Genomic DNA, 9382 nt, shown 5'->3' with positions numbered 1-9382 from the left:
ACTGTTGGTTAGGGAGAGAAGCAACCCCAGCTCCTAAAGCCTGCTTTTCATCCATCTTTTGCTTTCAGGTTTTGTTAACCTGGGATGAAGACCTAATTTTTCCTTATGTTATAAGGTCCAATCCAGTGGGGCAAAAGGAGCAGCTTATTTGAACAGAAAGACCAGTTTCCGGAGCCAGAACTGAGGTCGACTCCCAGCTTCACTTTCTAGATGTTTGGCCTTCGGCAAGCTACTCCACTTTCCTAAGCATCTGCTTTTTTTTTTTTTTTTTTTTTTTTGAGACAGAGTCTCACTCTGGCGTCTCAGCTCACTGCAACCTCTGCCTCCTGGGTTCAAATGATTCTCCCGCCTCAGCCTCCTGAGTAGTTGGGACTACAGGCACGCGCCACCCCACCCTCCTAATTTTTGTTTGTTTGTTTGTTTGTTTGAGACGGAGTCTCGCTTTGTCGCCCAGGCTGGAGTGTGGTGGCGCCATCTCGGCTCACTGCAAGCTCCGCCTCCAGGGTTCATGCCATTCTCCTGCCTCAGCCTCCCAAGTAGATGGGACTACAGGTGCCCACCACCATGCCCGGCTAATTTTTTGTAATTTTAGTAGAGATGGGGTTTCACCCTGTTAGGATGGTCTCGATCTCCTGATCTCGTGATCCACCCGCCTCCACCTCCCAAAGTGCTGGGATTACAGGTGTGAGCCACCGCGCCCGGCCTGTTTTTGTTTTTGAGACGGAGTTTCACTCTTGTTGCCCAGGCTGGAGTGCAATGGTGTGATCTTGGCTCACCGCAACCTCTGCCTCCCGGGTTCAAGCGATTCTTCTGCCTCAGCCTCCCGAGTAGCCGGGATTACAGGTGCCCACCACCACGCCCAGCTAATTTTGTATTTTTAGTAGAGACAGGGTTTCTCCATGTTGGTCAGGCTGGTCTCGAACTCCTGACCTCAGGTGATCCACCCACCTCAGCCTCCCAAAGTGCTGGGATTACAGGAGTGAGCCACCATGCCCGGCCAGCCTCTGCTTTTTCATTGAGAAAATGTGGCCTGCCTCACAGTTACCTGTGAGGATTCAGTCATAAACTGTCACATAGTATAAACTCAAAATGTTCCTTTATCTCTCCTTTTTGTCATGTGAACTTCAGCGTTTTGTTGTGTTGTTTAAGAGAAGTAGGCTATAGCAGTTAGTATGGGCCCTGGAGCCAGACCATGGAGGTTTTTGAGTCCTGGCACTGTCACTTACTTATTGGCCATTGGACCTTGGGCCTGTTAATTCATTTGTTTGTGCCTTAGTTTCCTCAATAAATGAGACTATAATAGCATCTACCTCATGCTTGAGGTATTGAGAGGAGTAAACAATATATGTAAAAGTGCTTGGAACTGTCCCTGTGCATTCAAGAAATCTTAAAAATTATTGTTATTAGAATACAGGAGCGGCCGGGTGAGGTGGATCACGCCTATAATCCCAGGACTTTGGGAGGCTGAGGCCGGTGGATCACCTGAGGTCAGGAGTTCGAGACCAGCCTGGCTAAGATGGTGAAACCCCCGTCTCTACTAAAAATACAAAATTAGCAGGGCATGGTGGTGGGCACCTACAATCCCAGCTACTTGGGAGGCTGAGGCAGGAGAATCACTTGAACCTGGGAGGCGAAGGTTGCAGTGAGCCGGGATCATGCCACTGCACTGTAGCCTGGGCGACAGAGTGACTCTGTCTCAAGAAAAAAACAAACAAACAAAAAAACGGGCTGGGCGTGGCGGTGGCTCACACCTGTAACCCAGCACTTTGGGAGGCCGAGGCAGGCGGATCACAAGGTCAGGAGTTCGAGACCAGCTTGACCAACATGGTGAAACCCCGTCTCTACTAAAAATACAAAAATTAGCTGGGTGTGTTGATGCATGCCTGTAATCCCAGCTACTTAGGAGGCTGAGGTAGGAGAATCGCTCGAACCCGGTGGTGGAGGTTGCAGTGAGCAGAGATCGCACCACTGCACTCCAACCTGGGCGACTGAGCGAGACTCCGTCTCCAAAAAAAAAAAAAAAAAAATTCAGGAGCACTTAATAAGCAATAAACTGAAGATGAGGAGGAGCCCAAACCTCCCCCTACCCAGCTCAGGGGACTATGTAACCATGTGGAGGAGGCAGAAGCTCTCAGAGACTAAAGAGTAATTGCTGCGGTAGAGAAGGTTCTAGTACCCAATTTCGCGGGGGGAGATGGGGGAGGCGGAATAATAAGGCAGGAAGAAGAGAATGAAAAAAGGAGGCCTTGGGCGGCTCAGGGCTTGTTCTGAAGCTGATTTAAAACAAAACAACAAAACACATGTATGGTTTCTGCAGGCCACAGGATGAAGAGGAGAGGAGACGGAAAAGAGTTTAAAGGGGCCTGCCCTCTTTGCAGGCACCGGCTTGAACCTGGAGGCGACCTGGTGGGCTGGCCGGCCTGCCTCCGGCCCTGGGTCCCGCGAGGCAGGCAGGCGGGCGCGAACAGACTACAACTCCCGGCATGCGCCGCGGCGGGCGGGCCGCTGCACCTGCTCAGTGGGGCAGCCCCGGGCGCCTGGGTATTGATTATTCCATTGTGTGGGACGCCTAGACTCCAGCCAGTGAATGAGGCGGAGGAGTGAGGGCGAGGAGGAGGAGGAGGAGGAGGGCGAGGAGGAGGAGGAGGAGGAGGCAGGGAGCGAGCGAGTGCCCAGGGTGAATCAATGGAAACCCCCTCACGAAGCCGGGGAAACACTTCAGCCGCAGCCAAATAGCATTGATTATTTTCCTTCACTTCCCTCACCGCCGTGAATTTATTTATTTATTTTTTCCATCTCCGTCCCTGACGCCCCGGAGCGAGCGCTGGAGGGAGGGAGGAGGAGGGGAAAAAAGAGGAATCAACACATCGGAGAAGTCCCTTCCAAGAGCCGCCCCCTCCCCTCCCCGCCTCGCGCTGCTCGGTGGCCGCGGTTCGACTCCCGTCCCTGCTTCCAGCTGAGGTGTAAGTGCATCGATTTCCGATGCTGCTGGGTTGGTTTTTTTCTCCTCTCCCTCTCTCTCTTCTTCCCTTCCTTGCTCTTTGGAAGCTCGAGACGGGAGAGGAGGCGCTTGGAGACTGCCGCTGGAGGGGACGGAGAGGGACGGGAAGGGGCTGGGGGAGGGGACAAGGACGGACAGACAGACCGAGAGCCCTGGGAGATAGCGGACAGGGGTGTGGGAGGAAGAGGGCGTGCGCGAGGATGGGGGAAGAGAGAGATGCGGGGGTGGAGGGAGAAACGGCAACGGGAAAGGCAGAGGCCCGCCGGACAGACGAAGGGTATGGAAAGCCTAGACGGACCGCGCCGAGTTGGGCAGGGAGCGGGGTCCCGGGGGGAAGGGGAGGCCCGGTGAGTGTGAGGGCTCAGAGCTGTCAGCCTGGAGGGGCCTGGGTCTCGGCGGCCCCCCGCCGGCTGTGGGATGGGAGAACCGCGGCCGGCGGGCTGATGGATGGGCTAGCGCGCTGGGGCGTGGAGTGGGAGGGGACGTGGATACTCTCAGTCTTCGTTCGTTTTTGGCTGAAGTTGGGCTTTCCATTCCTTTTTTTGAAAGTGTTGAGTAGGTGAGGGGAGGCCATAAGCCCATTCAAGGTGAAGCGTGTCTGTCCTGCACGCCCATCCTACCACCCCCATCCGCTCGTCTGCCCCTCTGAGCAGCCCTATCATTTTCAAGCACAGGACCACGCTTCTCGCTGTGCCTGTAGCCCCGCTGATCTCTGTCCATGTGTCCCTGACTTTTGGTTTTGCTGTTCTTCATCTTGTCTGTTCCATCCCATCCATCTCTGGATCTGTATGTCACTGTCTCCACTTGTGACCCTTCCCATCTGAGTGATCCTCTCCTTGTGTGTCTCTATCACTATGTGTCACGCCTTGGCTGCCTGTTCTGTCGGTCTAGGATTCCATGCCCTCTCCTTCAGAGTCTGTCTGGATATCTCTGGCCTTTTCAGGCTACTTTGGAATTTGCTTATCAGTCATGATTGTGGCGGTCACAGTCAGGGCCTGGAGGAGTGGGATGATGGAGCAAATGTGTCTTCGCCAAAGCCTCTAGTGCCTTCAGCATGGCCAGGACAGCCTCTTCTTCCACCATCACCAGAGAAGCTTTGGAACTTCCTAGCATTGTTGACTGTCCCCTTTGCCATGTGCCTGTCTCCCTCATCAGAACCTCACCTTCTGGTCTCATGCGTGTCATCTGCCTTTCCAGCAGCTTCCCACAACAAAACCTCTTCCCTGCTGACTTAATTTTACTCCCTTCCCCCACTTTATCGTTGTATATTTTTTATTTCCCCATTTTGCTTCACCCCTTTTTTCCATCTGTTTCCCATGAGCTCTGAGTTTCCACCTTTGTTCCCATAATCTGCCCTCTTCCTACCTTTTCTTCTTGATCACCCTAAGTTTCTAGTTTCTTTTATCCCTTTTCCTCTTATCCAGCATTTTAACCCCAGCAGCAGAAAGTACCAGCAAGCAAAGGGCTGGGAGAGGTGTGGGGTATGGTTTGTGAAGGCACATAAACAGGCCAAGAAATAAATTTAATGAGCTTCCAGGGGCATATAACCCCTCCATCAGTCAGTGCCATTATGTCAGTTAACTGTCAACTTTGATTTTGTAAGGAGATATTCCCTAGGACTCTAAGCTCCACCCTGCCTGGTTGCCCCCCATCCTTCAGTTCATTCTAGATATCAGTTGCTTTTTCTTCACTTTTTAGTTCATCTTCTTCCTAGGCCCCTGCTACTATCATATTTAGATCCAGCACCATTTTTTTTTAATGAGGCAGTGTTTATTAGTGTAATAAAAGCTATCGTATGTAAGGAGTCAAGTTCATTCAGCCTGAAGAACAGTAAGGGTGGATAAAGGATCTGGAGAGTTTACCTTAGTTTTTAGCCCATCATTGTTTTTCCAAACCTCAGGAGCTTGGAAAGGTAAAAGGAGCAGGCAGCCATGGGCAGAAGATGGACGATTTCAGAGGTGAACAGAATTAAAGAAAGAAAGGGGTGGTCGGTGCAATAAACACACGGGGTAGAGAAATGTATGACGTGAGGGATGTGCAAAGGAAGGGAGGAAAATCTATGCGGACTCGGGGGCAGGGGAGGAACCAAGGGGTGATTAATAAGAAATTGGAAGAATGAAACAAAACGTGTTGATAGCAATACAGAAGGTAAAAGGAAGAGAAATGATAGAATATTCCTAAAGTGGAGGTCAACAGAAAAGCACTATGAAATTAATACAGTAGTAAAGAGGGGGAAGGGAGGAATTGCTGAACAAGATGAGATGGGAAGAGAGTATGGTACAAAGAAGGTAAATGGATGGCAAACGAAGGAGTGCTGAGGCAGATCAGAGCTGCACAGAGCTTGGTAGGAGGAAAAGAGGAGAGGATGAGGTATCAAAGGAAACAAATGCCTCTGGTGTGAGGAGGACACAGCGTGACTGATGCAAAGAGAGCGAGAGCACTGCGGGGGGACCGGGGGGTTGGAAAAAAAGCATAGCAGAAATAGCAGGAATACCACTGGGCGAAGCCCCAGAAGAGAGAAATGCCCAAGAGAGGGAGAGAAAGCAGAAATATCCGGGGAAGAGAGAGAGAGAGAGAACCTCACGAGCATTCATTTCATTGGCCTAATCACTCACTACCCCCACGAAAGGCCTTTGTATTTCATTCCCAAGCCAGAACACAAGCAAAGAGATGAAAAAGTAGAATTCCCATAAAACTTCAGCTGAGAGGAACTTGAATCTTCCCAGCCCCTGAGAACCAAAGACGTCAAGCCTCTGATGTCATAAATTGCTGGTATTGCCTTGGCAACCTGACAGGGTTCCTCCCTCCATGATGTCAGAGGCAGCTGGTGTTACCTTGAGACCCATACAGGAATCACTTGCTGCTTTGCCGGGGTGCTGTATCACCTATGGGCCAGGGCCTGGGTCGAATTGGTAGGATTTCTGACTCTGGTAGCTTGACTTTGCCTCCCTGGAGCTCTTCTCAGCTCAGAACAACAGTTGTCACAAATAACTCGTTTGTGAGCACCTGAGGTTTGCTAGAGCCTGACAGTAGCAAGAGGAAGGAACCTAAGACAGGGCATTGAGGTCGGGATGGTTGGATCAAAAGGCAGGCAGAGACAGAAGAGGAGGACTAGAAATGGCAGTTACAGAATGTGAAAGGAGAAGGGCTTTGTGAGTGGGGAGGAGAGTTGTTGAAAGTGTAATGGCTTTGGGTTTAGGAATGGAGACTAAAGCTAGAATGCAGAGAGAAGGGATCAGGGCTGTGTGAGTGTAAACTCATTCAGGGATTGAGAAAAGGGAAGGGTTGTGAAATGCCAGAGGGCACAGTGGAATTTGGCTGTACAGAAAGGGGGGAAATGGGACAGAGTCCCCTAGTCTGAGAGACTTAGCTGTCTGGTGAGAGACTCAGGGTTAGTCACATGGTCATCTGAGGAGTGGCTACATCTGTCTAGTTTCCAATTGTTTTCCAGCACCTAGCACAGTGTCTGTCACACAGAAAAGGCTTAATAAATATCTATTGATCAAATGTTGAATTAGTAGGGAGAGGCTGGGGGAAAGAGTTGCCCACCTAATTTTCACCCACTCCCCCCACCTAAGTCTACATTAACGGGCAAACTGGGAAATCAGAAACCGGAGGGAATGGCTGGAGGGTAGTTAACCAGTGACAGTGAGATCTGAGGCAGACAGGAGAGACTGGGTTAGGGTCACACTTGGAGGCAGCCAGGGGAACTCTCAGGGCTCATGTGCAGAGTCTTTGTAGTGATAATTGGAGGAAAACATGAATGAACAGCCCTAGGAGCCCAAGAGGAAGATGTGGAGGAGGGAAGAGAAAGGAGGCGGTTTCCAGAAAAGGTTGAGAGTTGTTTCCAAAGAGAGAGTTGGCAAATGTGAATTAAAAGTAGCATCCCCACCCCATTCCCAATCATGAAACTACAATTGAATTGGTCATAACCGTATATATACAATGGCCGCAAATAAGGAGTTCATAAATCAATACCAGACCCATTCTAAACACCTATCCCAAGCCAGGTAATTATTAATACAACGAAGGCAGCATTGGCCATGTGGGCCAAAAGGCCAAAGGAGGGAGAAGTTACTGCTGCCCAGATCTTGATGTAAAGAACCCTGTGAGGGATGGCCTTGACATCTGACTCTCCACTGTTGAAAGACTCCAGAGGTATCTAGAAGAGGGGGAGGCAAGAGATGTAAAACTCACCACAACTCTCAGAGCAAAATCTGCAGAAAGAGGAGGTCTAAATACACAGAAGCTATAGAAAACATGCACCCAATCAGGAATCACGAGGTGAAGGGCCAAAAAGCCCCTGAATGGGTTGAGAAATCTACGAAAGAAGACAGGGGAGAGAGCTGGGAGTGCTGGAGGACAGTCTGGCTATAATAAGCAAGGCCAGGGCAGCTAGAGAAGGGGCTGGTGGGCGGGGGGCCTGAAGGAAGGACAGTGGTGGCTGTTGCACTGTCAGCCACCGCCACGGAGTTGGGCAGCTCATATTTTGCAGCAAGCGACAGGCTGTCGACACAGCGGTCCTTTACCTCACCGTTAGAAACTCATTTCATTGATTTTTCCATCTTTCTTCTCGAGCTCCTCACACTAAGCTCGGTCATCCCACCACCCACTTTCCCAGAGCCCCTTGCCTCTCTGGGGAAAGTCCTAGGGAACTGCCTGCCCATTCCTCCTCCCCAGGCTGGCAAGGCAGGGGTGAAAGATTTAGAAGTAACTTCCAGCCCCGTAGGGTAATCCCATGGGCTCTCAGTGGCTTCCTCATGTAGGAACTAGTCCAGAGACCAGGGTCCTCATGTGCAGTTGTTAAGGGGTGACAGAGCTGAGGTCCACCCACAGTCCTGTCACCAAGCTGTACCACTGGCATGGGGGCTGCATACACCTAGACGAAGATATATTTTTCTAATTTCTACTGAGATGCTCAGCACCCCTCAGCATTTTTTACCCCAAAGTCTAATGAGAGAACAGGAGCCCTCTTTCTGTATTTGGCAGGAACACAGGATTACATCAAAGCTAAAGTTCAGGCCTTGGAATTCCCAGCAGGACCATCAACTGGAATGTCGCATGCACAGGGGCCTGTGCAATCAGAAAGACATGAATGTTCCAGGGTGTGCAAGACCTCTCTGCAGAGCGGTTTATGCATGGAGAGTCTGGTCCTGTGGAGCACGTTGATGTGCAAAGTCAGTGGGGCAGAATGGGTGTAGGCAGGAATTTAACTTCATGTATGCACATTTCCCTAGTGCCTCCTCCAGTCATAGCTAACTGCCCTGGACCTCTCCCTTTGGGGCTGGGCTTGGGCTAGAGGTCAAGAGTCAATTACCAGTCATTTGGCTTCTCAGTGAAGGAGGGCAGAGGGTGGGCCAAGAGTGTTAGATTGTGTTTCCCCGAGGACCTGATGGGGTAAACGCCATTTCCATCCTCAGATTTTTCATTCCTTGTTTTGTGATGCCCTTTCCTTTCCCTAGTCTCAAGCCTCTGTCTTCTTTATTCCTGGGCCATGGGCATGGGTCTAGATTTTGCTGCTTCTCTTGCCTCCATCACAGTTGTCTGCATTTCCCCCCAGCCATCTCTGTGTTCTGTATCAGTGGTCTGCTTGGGCCACAGAGGCCTTTCTTCTCATCTCCAGCTTCTTCAGGCTATGTGGTTTCCACAAACCTACAGATAAATCCTGCTGCTTTAGGGAAAGAAGTGCACTTGAAATTAGAGAGAAGGCCAGGGAAGGATGAGAAAGAGGTTCTGGAAAGATTAGGCAGGGAGAAGTTGGGAGAGAGTATGACAGAGATAGGAGTCAAAGGTGAAAAACCCATGACTTGGAGATGGGAGAGAGCACAGAGAGATGGCCACAATTTAAATGAGAAAGGAAGGAGTGCAGTAGGCTGTGAGGACTAAGAAATTGGAGAGCAAACAGGAAGCCTGACCCCTCCGCAGGGAAATGAAGACAGCTGAGGAGGGCGGACGAGTGGTTGTGTAAGAAGTAGGGCTGAAAAGCCAGGCCATGGTCTCAGCCTGCGTGTCAGTCCTGAGTTCAAGCAGTGCTGGCTTTGACCCTTATGGGAGGAACTGAAGTGGCAAATTAACGACGATAATGAAGTCACTGCTCCTTGTTTGTCTTTGCTGGTTTCCCCTTGAGATTTGTCCTTTGGCCAGACAGGGCAATGTAGGGGAGGGGAGGAACTGGAGCCGTGAAGGGCGGGGGAGAGGGAAGGAAAAGAGGATGGAGAAATGGCAATGTGGAGGACAAATTGACTAGAGGAGAAAAAAGGGAGGGTGATGAGTGAAGAGAAGAGGAGCCCGGAATCGAAGAGAGAAGCGGGGAAGGCAGACATGAAAAGAGAATGAAGGAGGAGAGGGGTGCAGAAAAACAGCCAGGGAAAAGAACAATGG

At 50.7% G+C, this 9382-nt stretch overlaps 1 protein-coding gene across 5 annotated transcripts in view; it reads left to right on the top strand.

Annotated features, from left to right (window-relative positions):
- Nucleotides 1-2550: 2550 nt before the first annotated feature.
- ZFHX2 (zinc finger homeobox 2) overlaps nucleotides 2551-9382 on the top strand; it is a 30883-nt gene continuing 24051 nt past the window's right edge. The window contains exon 1 of one of the 5 annotated variants that reach the window (XM_016925893.4): nucleotides 2551-2963. The gene's annotated coding sequence lies outside the window, so the exon portion shown is untranslated. Of the gene's footprint in view, nucleotides 2964-5817; nucleotides 5914-9382 lie in introns of those variants that run through there. The other 4 variants (XM_063792799.1, XM_063792798.1, XM_016925895.4 and 1 more) reach the window with 4 other exon arrangements.

Source organism: Pan troglodytes, chromosome 15, assembly GCF_028858775.2.
Source record: "Pan troglodytes isolate AG18354 chromosome 15, NHGRI_mPanTro3-v2.0_pri, whole genome shotgun sequence".
Taxonomy (NCBI): Eukaryota; Metazoa; Chordata; class Mammalia; order Primates; family Hominidae; genus Pan; species Pan troglodytes.
The sequence above is the reverse complement of the archived record's forward strand: the minus strand, read 5'-3'. Positions and strand labels throughout refer to the sequence as shown.